General features: G+C 38.2%; 1 long non-coding RNA gene across 2 annotated transcripts; it reads right to left on the bottom strand.

Moving 5' to 3' along the window:
• Positions 1 to 8,716, bottom strand: LOC126956078 (uncharacterized). 2 transcript variants are annotated; one of them, XR_007726241.1, is made up of 3 exons: positions 5,440 to 8,716; positions 3,186 to 3,259; positions 1 to 2,061 (listed from the first exon to the last, which is right to left on the bottom strand). It is a non-coding gene; the product is annotated as an uncharacterized LOC126956078 (long non-coding RNA). The 2 variants fall into 2 exon arrangements; XR_007726240.1 differs by having other exon boundaries at positions 3,186 to 3,256.
• Between the last annotated feature and the right edge of the window lie 2,427 nt (positions 8,717 to 11,143).

The following is an 11,143-nucleotide window of genomic DNA, read 5'->3' as shown; positions in this document are numbered from 1 at the left end:
AAAAAAAAAAAGTGTGATTCAACAGAAACATTGGAGAATGGTGATTTTTTAAAAATATGCAAAAGTATATGTATTTGTTTCCAAAAATATTTAAAATGACCATGATGGAATTATAAGTTTAAACAGTTTGAGTCAAACAAACTTACATGCATGAAAGCACATTAAACAGACATCTTTGGCTGATAATATTTGTTGCAACTCTCAAGCCTGGATACATTTTCAAGTCTCTTCTCAGTCATTGTTTCCCTCCCATTGTGTTACCATTTTATCATTTAAGTAAATGTAATTCATCTTTAAATGAATACAGTAAGAAAAATCTAGGCCGGGCGCGGAGGCTCACGCCTGTAATCCCAGCACTTTGGGAGGCTGAGGCGGGTGGATCACAAGGTCAGGAGATCGAGACCATCCTGGCTAACACGGTGAAACCCCGTCTCTACTAAAAATACAAAAAATTAGCCGGGGGCGGAGGTGGGCGCCTGTGGTCCCAGCTACTGGGGAGGCTGAGGCAGGAGAATGGCGTCGGCCTGGGAGGCAGAGCTTGCAGTGAGCCGAGATCACACCACTGCACTCCAGCCTGGGCGACAGAGCGAGACTCCATCTCAAAAAAAAAAAAAAAAAAAAAAAAAAAAAAAGAAGAGGAATCTAGACCTTATTTCTTTAGCAATTTTCTTTATGTTTAGCTGATTCAGAAAGTCACATGGTATATGGCTAAATTATTTTCCCAGGCCATGTGCTACTTGGAAGACTGATAGTGAGACTTACGTTGACTAATGAACAAATATTATGAGAATGTTTTCCAGAACTGTCATTTAGATAGCAGCACTAATCTACTTTGACACATAATTACGCATTTAGATAACCCCACTGTAACTATACACATGAGATTTTCTTGAGTAGAAAACCAGAATGAATCAGATAATTTATAAAAAGAGAAGTAGCAAGTGAACCTCTTTCTTTTTATACTTGAACTTTCTTTCTTCAAAGCCAGGAACTCTGCTTGTAACATGCCCACCTCATTCTTAAGCCTTTGCATATCTTGCTGTAAGTCTTCTAGCTATGCTTTTGATGTTCTGTCACTACGGAGTGGAGAATAACTCACATTTTCTCATTCGGGTTTCATGCCTTTATAGCTATTAGCAGTGGGACTGTCATATGTGGCTCCCTGAAACACACTTGCCAGTCATCTTCTAAGCTTTAGAAGAGCTTCTAAGTTCCATATGGCTTGTGGAACAAGCGCTGTATTGGATTTTTGCTTTTGTAAGTGTCTGTAACAGCAGAAATACTGTGGCTTTCTATCTGTATCACATGCCTCATTTCTTTGGAGTGAGAAAACCACAAATCAAAAAGACTTTTTGGATCTCTAGACTGAGGCCAATGTCTAATTTCCAATTAGTGGTATTTTGGTTTGTATTTTTTGTCATTTGCATATCAAACTCTTGATCTTCTTTCATTTCAACCATAACTACTGGGTTCCTTAATTTTTCAATTTCTGTATCATTACAACAATTCTCTTCATCTCTGAGAAACAGGTTACATGTCTGGTTTGTTATAATTTTTACAGTCTGATTTATTTTCATTTGTGTAAAGCTTAGAAGATGACTGACAGGTGTGTTTTAGGGACCCAGAGTATAAATGCAATGAAAAGACATGTTTGTGATGGGCTCCTTCTGTTTAGGCAATGCCTGGAATACCACAGAGTTAGACACTCCAAGATGCATCTGCTTCCTTGCAGTCAGGGATATGATTCATCAGATTAGAGGGCACCCCCTTTAACTTTGTCCCTCTACAGAGTTGCTATGTAAGAGCTCTTCCTCAGGACACACAGTAATTTTGGATTTTTCAAAACTTTCACCAATCTTCAGTTGAACTTCCTTGTAATGAATTTTAAAAGAAGTCTTGAATATACAGATAATACCCTCTTTATCACAATTCTTACTCAGTTCTGGTTCTTGAGACTTTTTTTTTTTTTTTTTGCAGGTGCAAAAGTGGAAAATTAATTTGCTTGTTTTGTTTCTCAGATGTCTTTTCTGTTAGGGTGCATGTTTTAAAATTAACTTTATTCTGAATTAAGTATGAACAAAAAATAGAAAATAATTAAAATTTAACTGTAAAACTTAATGTATGTTTTGCTACCCCTAAGTTACTGGATTATAACTAAGAAGTAAAACATAATTTGCCTTGGCTTAACAGGAGAAAAACATGAACCAGCAAGCTTAATTCTCACTGTTAGTTTGGACTAAACTTAATTCATTATGAAATCTTCCAGAAATGGTTTCACAGATGATATGCAGTATTCTAAAAGCTTTCTCTCTTAAAAGGATTTTGACCTCAGCATACCATAAATAGTGAACCCCTACAGTAAATTCATATTTCTGAAGATTAACCGGAGAGTAGGCAAATGCTAAATTATTAGAAACCAAAATGAACACCAATCAGAAAGAGAAGAAAATTTTTAGATTCTACTTCAAATGCTATACTGTAATGTGTGTGTTATCTGGATAGATTATTTCTTATATTCAGTTCTAATATATTCTAAGTTCCACTAGTGACAGTGGAATAAAATATTTTAATAACATTTACTATTTATGTTAAAATAAGAAAGTTATTGTTTGTACCCTGACACCAAAGTCCCATTCTGGAAGTCGTAATTCTCTTAACAGGCAGTTGGGTTGATTGTATGACCCCATCCTCTCCCTGAACATAGACACTGAAGGCAACCAGAGACCAAAAAAAACAGAAGAAGTTTTTAACCTCAGCACTGGTGACCGGCAACATAAAACTGCAAAGTTTGAACCACTGGGAATGATGCCTCCTTTAACAGGAGTTGAACTCAGTGGCCATCACTGTCCAATTGTTCATAATTTCTCTAGCTTAGTAATACAACTCCATTTTTGATGTTACTTTCTTTATCGTGAGGAAGGTTATAAAAATAAAAGAGCAAAGAGACTTCTGGAAATTTCTGGCCTCAAGTCCAAGGGTACAGATAGCTATGAGTTACTACAGACTTTAAGAATATTTTAAATTTTATAACTGGCTAAAATGTTTTAAAATTAAATATGAAATTACGATCTGTTGGATTCTAAAAGGATAGTTTAAAAGGTCACTTCATTTGGACTATGCTATGTTATTAAAGAAAAACCAACTAACCAACCAATAGCAAACCAGGAATTTAAATTGCTACATACCTGTGGCTGTTTACTTTCACTTCTTTCAAGCATTTCTTGGTTTTCCTCTGAAGCCACTTTTAAGACGTGTTCTGCTGACAAATCCATATGTTGAGTTAAGATGAATGACTTAGAACAGTTAAAGACTATAATCTTTATAAAAATGGATATAAAACAACATATACTTTTATTTCATAAATGGAGAGTTTAAATGAAGCTTAATGTTTACTGGAATATTTATATTTTTAAGAAATACTTCTAATTATCTAAAACTTCAACAAACCACTTGGGGAGACACTAGATATCAGCAGGTTCAAGCCATGCAAAAGTCTCAGGGTCACCCACAAATTATTCCACCCAACATAAATAAAACTGCTGGAAACAAAGCAAAATTTAAAAATACAGTAAAAACATATAAAGTAATACTTTATTCTCTACTTCATAATAGTATCTTTTCAACAACATGCTAAGTGAGTTATTTACTAATAATTTGCAAAATTTTGTTACCATTATACCTTTATTAGTGTATATCCTGATTTTTACATTTGAAATGTTTTCCTCTACTATTCTGACAAATTTATTTCGTGTTTTAAGACTCTGAATGTAGGCCGGGCACAGTAGCTCACACCTGTAATCCCAGCACTATGGAAGGCCTAGGAGAGGAGACCTGCTCGAAGCCAGGAGTTTAAGAGCAGTCTGGAGACCACAGAGAAACCCTGACTCGACAGCAACTTTGCCAGGCATGGCAGTGTGTGCCTGTAGTCCCGCAGCCTGGAGACCACAGAGAAACCCGGACTCCACAGAAACTGTGCCGGGCGTGGTGGTGTGTGCCTGTAGTCCCAGCTACTGAAGAGGCTGAGGCGAGAGGATCCCTCAAGACCGGGAGTTTGAGTTTGCAGTGAGTCTCAATCATGCCATTGCACTCCACCCTGGGTGACAGAGTAAGAACTTGTTTCCAAAAACGGAAAAAGAAAAAAGAAAAAAAGGCTCAGAATGCTATGTGAAGTCCTCCTTGAATCCGGCTATCTTTCTGCACATATACAGGTGTCTCCTTCCTTGAGGACCTCTTAGTACTTTGTTGTTTTCTAGTGTCACTCCGCCATCTGAACTGTGCATCATGTCTTTCCATGTCTATCCCCCTTGCTGCTAGACTGAAGGAATCTTCTTCTTATAAACAGTCTTTATTTTACTAAATGTTTATGGAGTTCTTGCTAAGTGGTAAGCACTGGGGTTTAAAGAATGGGAATGAAAGTCATCGGGGATGGCCTTTCTAGAGATCGTGCCTGAGCTGAGACTTAGACAGTGAGGTTCACCAGATTAAAGCAGGCAGAGGGCAGGAAAGGTAGCGCATGCCAGGCAGTGGCAAGAGAGGGAGAGAAGCCTCCCAGAGCATATTTGTCTACATGAGAGATGGTGACGGGGCATTACCAGCAGCTCAGTAATGCCAGAAAAAAGGGCAGAGAGAGAAGGGGCTGCAGATGGAGATTTGGGCAGAAGCCGGTTTCTGAAAGCCTTATATAAACCAACTATTATTGTCATTTCTTAAATTTTTTAAAAAAGCAAAACAAATTTAAAAAACATAATTCCAAGAAAAAGACCTACATTTTATTTTATCTTATCTTATTTGACTTGATTTTTATCAGAGATGGGGTCTCACTCTGCCACCCAGGCTACAGTGTAATGTTGCTATCATAGCTAACTGCAGCCTCAAACTTCTAGGCTCAAGCAGTTCTCCTGCTTCAGCCTCCCAAGTAGCTGGGATTACAGGTGCAGAACACCACACCCAGCTACATTAAAAAAAACAGACATGGGGTCTCGCTATGTTGCCCAGGCTGCTGGACCTTCTGGCCTCAAGGGATCTTTCTGTCTCAGCCTCCAACACTATTGGGATTACAGGCAGGAGCCACCATCCCCAGCAACACCAATATTTTCAAATGAATAAAGTGGAGCTCCATCATTTTATTTTATCATGGATGGGTGAAAACCTTGTAATAAGGCTTGTATACTCGTGGATTTGTGACAAGGAAACTATAGCATTAACTGCGGCTGAAGATTCCCTTGTCTCCCAGTCTCTTTACATGGTTAAGAGTAGAGTAGCTGAGACTACAGGTGCCCGCCACCGCGCCCGGCTAATTTTTTGTATTTTTAGTAGAGACGGGGTTTCACCATGTTAGCCAGGATGGTCTCCATCTCCTGACCTCATGATCCGCCCATCTCAGCCTCCCAAAGTGCTGGGATTACAGGTGTGAGCCACCGCACCCGGCCAGTGTCTTACCTTTTGCACCTTCTTCTTTTTACAAATTTGCAGGCTTCATAGCTGTTGTTTCTGTCAAACATGCAAGCTTGTTAGATATTCCTTCTGCAAAACATCATCCCTCTGCCTCCTTGCCTGACAAAGTTTCACTCACTCTGCATGCTTCCCCTAAATCCTATCCATTTTTCAGAAGCTTGTGCTCATCACCACACATTTAAAGGTGGATGTCATCTCATGAACATAATAAATACCTAGTCAGTAATACCTATATGCTCCCAGGTGACATCTATCCTCCATTGATCCTCTACATAAGGGGTCAGCACACTACAGACCACAGGCCAAATCCTGCCTACCATATGTTTTATCTTAATAAAGTTTTAGGAGAGTACAGTCAGGCCTACTCACTGACATGCTACCTATGACTGCTTTCACACTACAGTGGCAGGGTTGAGTAGCTACAACAGAGACCACATGGCCTTCAGCTGCTTAAATCATTCTTGAAAAGAGAGTAAGAGAGAGAGAGAGACAGACCACATGGGCTAAAATATTTCCTACTTGGCCCTTTACAGAAAAAGCCTGCCAATCCCTGCTTTATACCCTGAACAGAGTGCCCGAAATCTCAAATCTAATCTAATGCCTCCCCTACTCATGATTTTCCAGTGAATTTCTAGAGCAAACACTGCTGGCTCCCTATCCAGGAGCAGTTCCTTATTGTTGCTTGCTGGAGAAACACAAATCTATTCGGATATTTATTATCCCAATACCCCTCCCCAGCTTCAAAAGAGAAATGATTATTCTAAGCTAATCACATTTGCTTTCCCAGTGCCTGGTTTAGGAATGAGCATGTGGTGTGACCCAGCCAATAAAATATTACAAAAAGGGCCGGGCATGGTGGCTTATGCCTGTAATCCCAGCACTTTGGGAGGCCAAGGTGGGCAGATCATGACTTCAAGAGATCAAGACCATCCTGGCCAACATGGTGAAACCCTGTCTCTATTAAGAACACAAAAATTAGGCCGGGCGCGGTGGCTCAAGCCTGTAATCCCAGCACTTTGGGAGGCCGAGACCGGTGCATCACGAGGTTAGGAGATCAAGACCATCCTGGCTAACACGGTGAAACCCCGTCTCTACTAAAAAAAATACAAAAAACTAGCCGGGTGAGGTGGCGGGCGCCTGTAGTCACAGCTACTCGGGAGGCTGAGGCAGGAGAATGGCGGGAACCCGGGAGGCGGAGCTTGCAGTGAGCTGAGATCCGGCCACTGCACCCCAGCCTGGGCGACAGAGCGAGACTCTGTCTCAAAAAAAAAAAAAAAAAAAAGAAGAATACAAAAATTAGCTGGGTGTGGTGGCAGGCGCCTGTAGTCCCAGCTACTTGGGAGGTTGAGGCAGGAGAATCGCTTGAACCTGGAAAGTGGAGGGTGCAGTGGGCCAAGATCATGCCACTGCACTCCAGCCTGGTGAGAGAGCAAGACTCTGTCTCAAAAAAAATAAAAAAAATTTTAAAAAAAATTACAAAAAGTCCCCTGCATACTTCTGAGTTTTCTCCCAATTTAATAGACACATGTGAAAAAAAGCAGCCCTTCCAGCTTTAGATACTATCTTGTGAGAACATCATGTTTGGAGCTGTTGCTAAGTAGCCAACCATGAAAGGAGAAATGAACAAGATACTGCCAACATCATAGCTGAAAGAGGAACAAGTGGGATCCAATTATATCACTGGACAACCAAACGAAGTCTGGTTCTTATGGTTTTGGCCACTGTTAGCTAGGTCTTCTAGTATTTGCAGCCAAAAGCATTCTACCCAAGAAGTTTCCCCTGGCCTACAGGATAAGATCTACTCATTTCTATACTATTAAAAGTCTTTTATTGAACTTGTTTCTAGACACAGGTAAAACAACAACAACAACAAAATCTTTGCTAAGCTTGCCTTCACCGGCACATGCTGCACATAATACATAATAAATAATAACTATAAGCTATTTTCACCTCATTGCCAACCACTCCCATATAATTTTTTTTGCACTAGTAAATTTGAACTGCTCATAAACTCTACAAAGTTCACTCAGGTATCCTACGTTTTAAAATTGCTCCTCCTTTTTTAAAAACTTTCATTCTTCATGGCTGCTGCTTCTGTCAAACATGCAACTTGTTAGATATTCCTTCTGCCAAGCATCATCCCTCTGCCTCCTTATTGGCAAAGTTCCACTCACTCTGCATGCTTACCCTAAATTCGACCCAGATTTTAGAAGCTTGCATTCATCAGCACAAATCTAAAAGTGCCTGGCACATACTGAACATAATACATACATAATAAATTATAACAATAAACTCCCAGATGACATTGGGCACACAGTAAGCACTACATAAGGTAGTAAATAAATGACAATGGTATTCACAATCTCCTAACTGTATTTTTTAAATGGATTTTGTAACATTGGAAAAATGCTTAGTCCACAAAAGACACATGATAGTTATTTTTTAAGTGGAAAAGTGTATGAATGAATTAAAATATTTTTTCTTAAAAATTCTGGTAAAAAAACACAAAAATTAAAGTTATCTGTATTCTATTATGAGTACCTTAAAGACAAAAACTATTCAATTCCATCTTATCTGCTGCGATTTGCCAAACCTAACTTATAGAAGTGGTTTGATAAATATGTACTAAATTAATGGTGTCTTTATACAGTTCAGATTGTACAATGCATTTGGTGTTATATTTTTGTTATTGTGAACCATTTTTATAATTTTATTATATTTTTTTGAGCCTAGAGTTTGGCTACTGTAATATTTATTATGATCATCTTTTGCCTAATGGTAACAGAGTTTTTTTTTTTTTTTTGAGATGGAGTCTTGAGTCTTGCTCTGTCACCCAGGCTGGAGTGCAGTGGCACAATCTTGGCTCACTACAATCTCCACCTCCTGGGTTCAAGCAATTCTCTCGGCTTAGCCTCCCAAGTAGTTGGGATTACAGGTGCTTGTCCCCGTGCCTGGCTAATTTTTGTATTTTTAGTAGACATGGGGTTTCACCATGTTGGTTAGGCTGGTCTCAAACTCCTGATCTCAAGTGATCGGCCTGCCTCAGCCTCCCAAAGTGCTGGGATTACAAGCATGAGCCACTGCGCCCAGCCTGGTAACAGAGTATCTTGTTCCAACAAAATTAATATTTTAATTGTTCAGCACATTTTTAAAAATAGCTTGTTCTAAGAAGTGAATATACCTCACGAGGTTCCAACTTATGGAGAATGAGGAAAAAAATAGACCTTGTTTGTATAAGCATATGTAGCATAACTTCTGCTTCTTGTAATTATTTCCATTTGTTTACGGTATCAGAAAGGGATTGTTGAGCTCCCAGTTCTGAAGAGAGTTACTTTCTTAGTGACACAGACTCCTGTGTAATACAGTTGACCCTCAAACAACAGAGTTTGAACTGCAGGGGCCCACTGAGATGCAGATTTTCCTTCTGCCTCTGCAACCCAGAGACAGCAAAACCAACCTTTTTTCTTCTTCCTCAGCCTAATCAACCTGAAGATGATGAAGATGAAGATCTTTGGGAGGATTCACTTCTGCTTTATGAATAGTAAGTGCATTTTTTCCTTTTCTATGATTTTCTTTATAACAGCTTCATTTCTCTAGCTTACTTTATTGTACAAACATAGTATCTAATAATGCAGCACATACCACATATGTGTTCATGGACTGTTTATGTTATCAGTAAGGCTGCCAGTCAATGGTAGGCTATTAGTTAAGTTTGGAAGGAGTCAAAGTTATACTCAGATTTTCAACTGCACAGGGATCAGAGCCACTAACCACCTTATTATTCAAGAATCAACTATAATTAATATTTACTAAATACAAACCATTTATTATAAAAATTAAATAGAAGATCCATTTGCATCACAAGTCCAATTTGTAATAATGTGATTATAGAGGAAAATAAAACATACTAACTTAAAAATCTAATTTCTTATTTATATTTACACAAAAATATCATGTAGAATTTCAGGGAACATAAGTAGGTAAATGCATGGTTTTCAGACAATACTGCGAGATTATGAATTAGCTACAACTAACTTGTTAATTCTGAATTCTAAACTAAATAAATTAAATTTAAAAATTAATTTATATACATATATATTTAAAACTGCTCTTTTATGATTAAAACTATATAACCTTACTTTTTTTTTTTTTGGAGATGGAGTCTTGGCTCTTTTATCCAGGTTGGAGTGCAGTGGTGCGATCTCAGCTCACTGCAACCTCCACCTCCCAGGTTCAAGTGATTCTCCTGCCTCAGCCTCCTGAGTAGCTGGGATTACAGGTGCCTGCCACCACGCCTGGCTAATTTTTGTATTTTTAGTAGAGATGGGTTTTGCCATGTTAGCCAGGCTGGTCTCAAACTCCTGACCTCAGGTGATCCACCTGCCTTGGCCTCCCAAAGTGCTAGGATTACAGGCGTGACCCATTGTGCCTGGCCTATAATCTTACTTTTTAAAATCAATAAGACCACCAAGAGAAATGAGAAATTTACTATAAGAAATCTTACCTTGACTGTCGTTTTGAAGATCATTTTAAAGAATCTTATTTTTATGTTCCAAAATTTGTTGTTGGATGCTATGCATAATAAATGTAATAAATAAAATTACTATTTTAATAGTGATATGAAAAATATTTACCAAATATATTAAATTCTTAAAGCATTTCAGACAATATCAGAGCTAGTATCAGAACTCTAATGTCCTATACACTTTAAAATTTTAAGCTCTATAAACTTACTAAGCTTCTGATTAAAGAAGAAAAACATGAAGTACTCATAAACTGAGAGAAGCGTAGCTCAGTAAATTAATTCTAGTTAGCTTAACATCCTGGAAAGTGTCCTGCACTCAGAGTAAGTCCTCACTCTGTAACCCATAGGTATTTTGTTTTTAGACCAGTTGCTTCTCTTAGGCTCCATGGCTTTTTCAAAAAAATAAGGATTTTACTACCTTACTTCACTAGGTTGTTAGGAGAATATAATGAGATAACATGTTTAAATATTCAGAGAAATAGTAAAGCAATGGAATAATTTATTCTTGAACTGTATTGCTGAAACAATTTTGGAATCTCAAAACCTGATGGGCGTTTTTTCATAGGTTCTAATATTTGAATGTCACAGTTTTCAGAAAATGTTACTAAGTGCTAATTTTGGTTATCAGTTCTATTCATTGTGGCTTGTAGTTCAGGGCATTTTAGCTAATTCATAACTTGTAACTAAATTTATATATAAATATATTATTATCTCATTAAAATAGATTACCTAATTGTTCACTATTCCTGAGCTCATCAATCATACCAAGGGCAGAAAACTCATAAATGTCAAAACCTGACTTGGACAACTACCATTCCTTCTCTACTTCCTCAAACTCAGAGCCAGCAGGTCTGTGTTAGAGGCTGCATCTTCTTGGTCCTCTCCAACTGACATACAAGACAAAACCTGGCTTGTCTTGTGTTTTGGTTCCATGAAAGAGATGCAAGTTAACGTTTCCTCATTTCCAAGTCTTGGACTAACAACATATTTGCATGTAACATCCCATACTCAGCGCTGTTCTCATTTCACAGATCACCTTACGTGAATACTTTTATAATAACAGTAACAACAATTTCAATATTAGATGTCTCCTGTTTTGGTCTGACTTGCACTGTTTCCTTGGAGCTAGTTAACAAATAGTCAAATGACCTTCTTGGGACTGTG

This window comes from Macaca thibetana, chromosome 6, assembly GCF_024542745.1.
Source record: "Macaca thibetana thibetana isolate TM-01 chromosome 6, ASM2454274v1, whole genome shotgun sequence".
In the NCBI taxonomy this organism is placed as follows: Eukaryota; Metazoa; Chordata; class Mammalia; order Primates; family Cercopithecidae; genus Macaca; species Macaca thibetana.
This window is presented reverse-complemented; position numbering and strand designations above follow the sequence as displayed.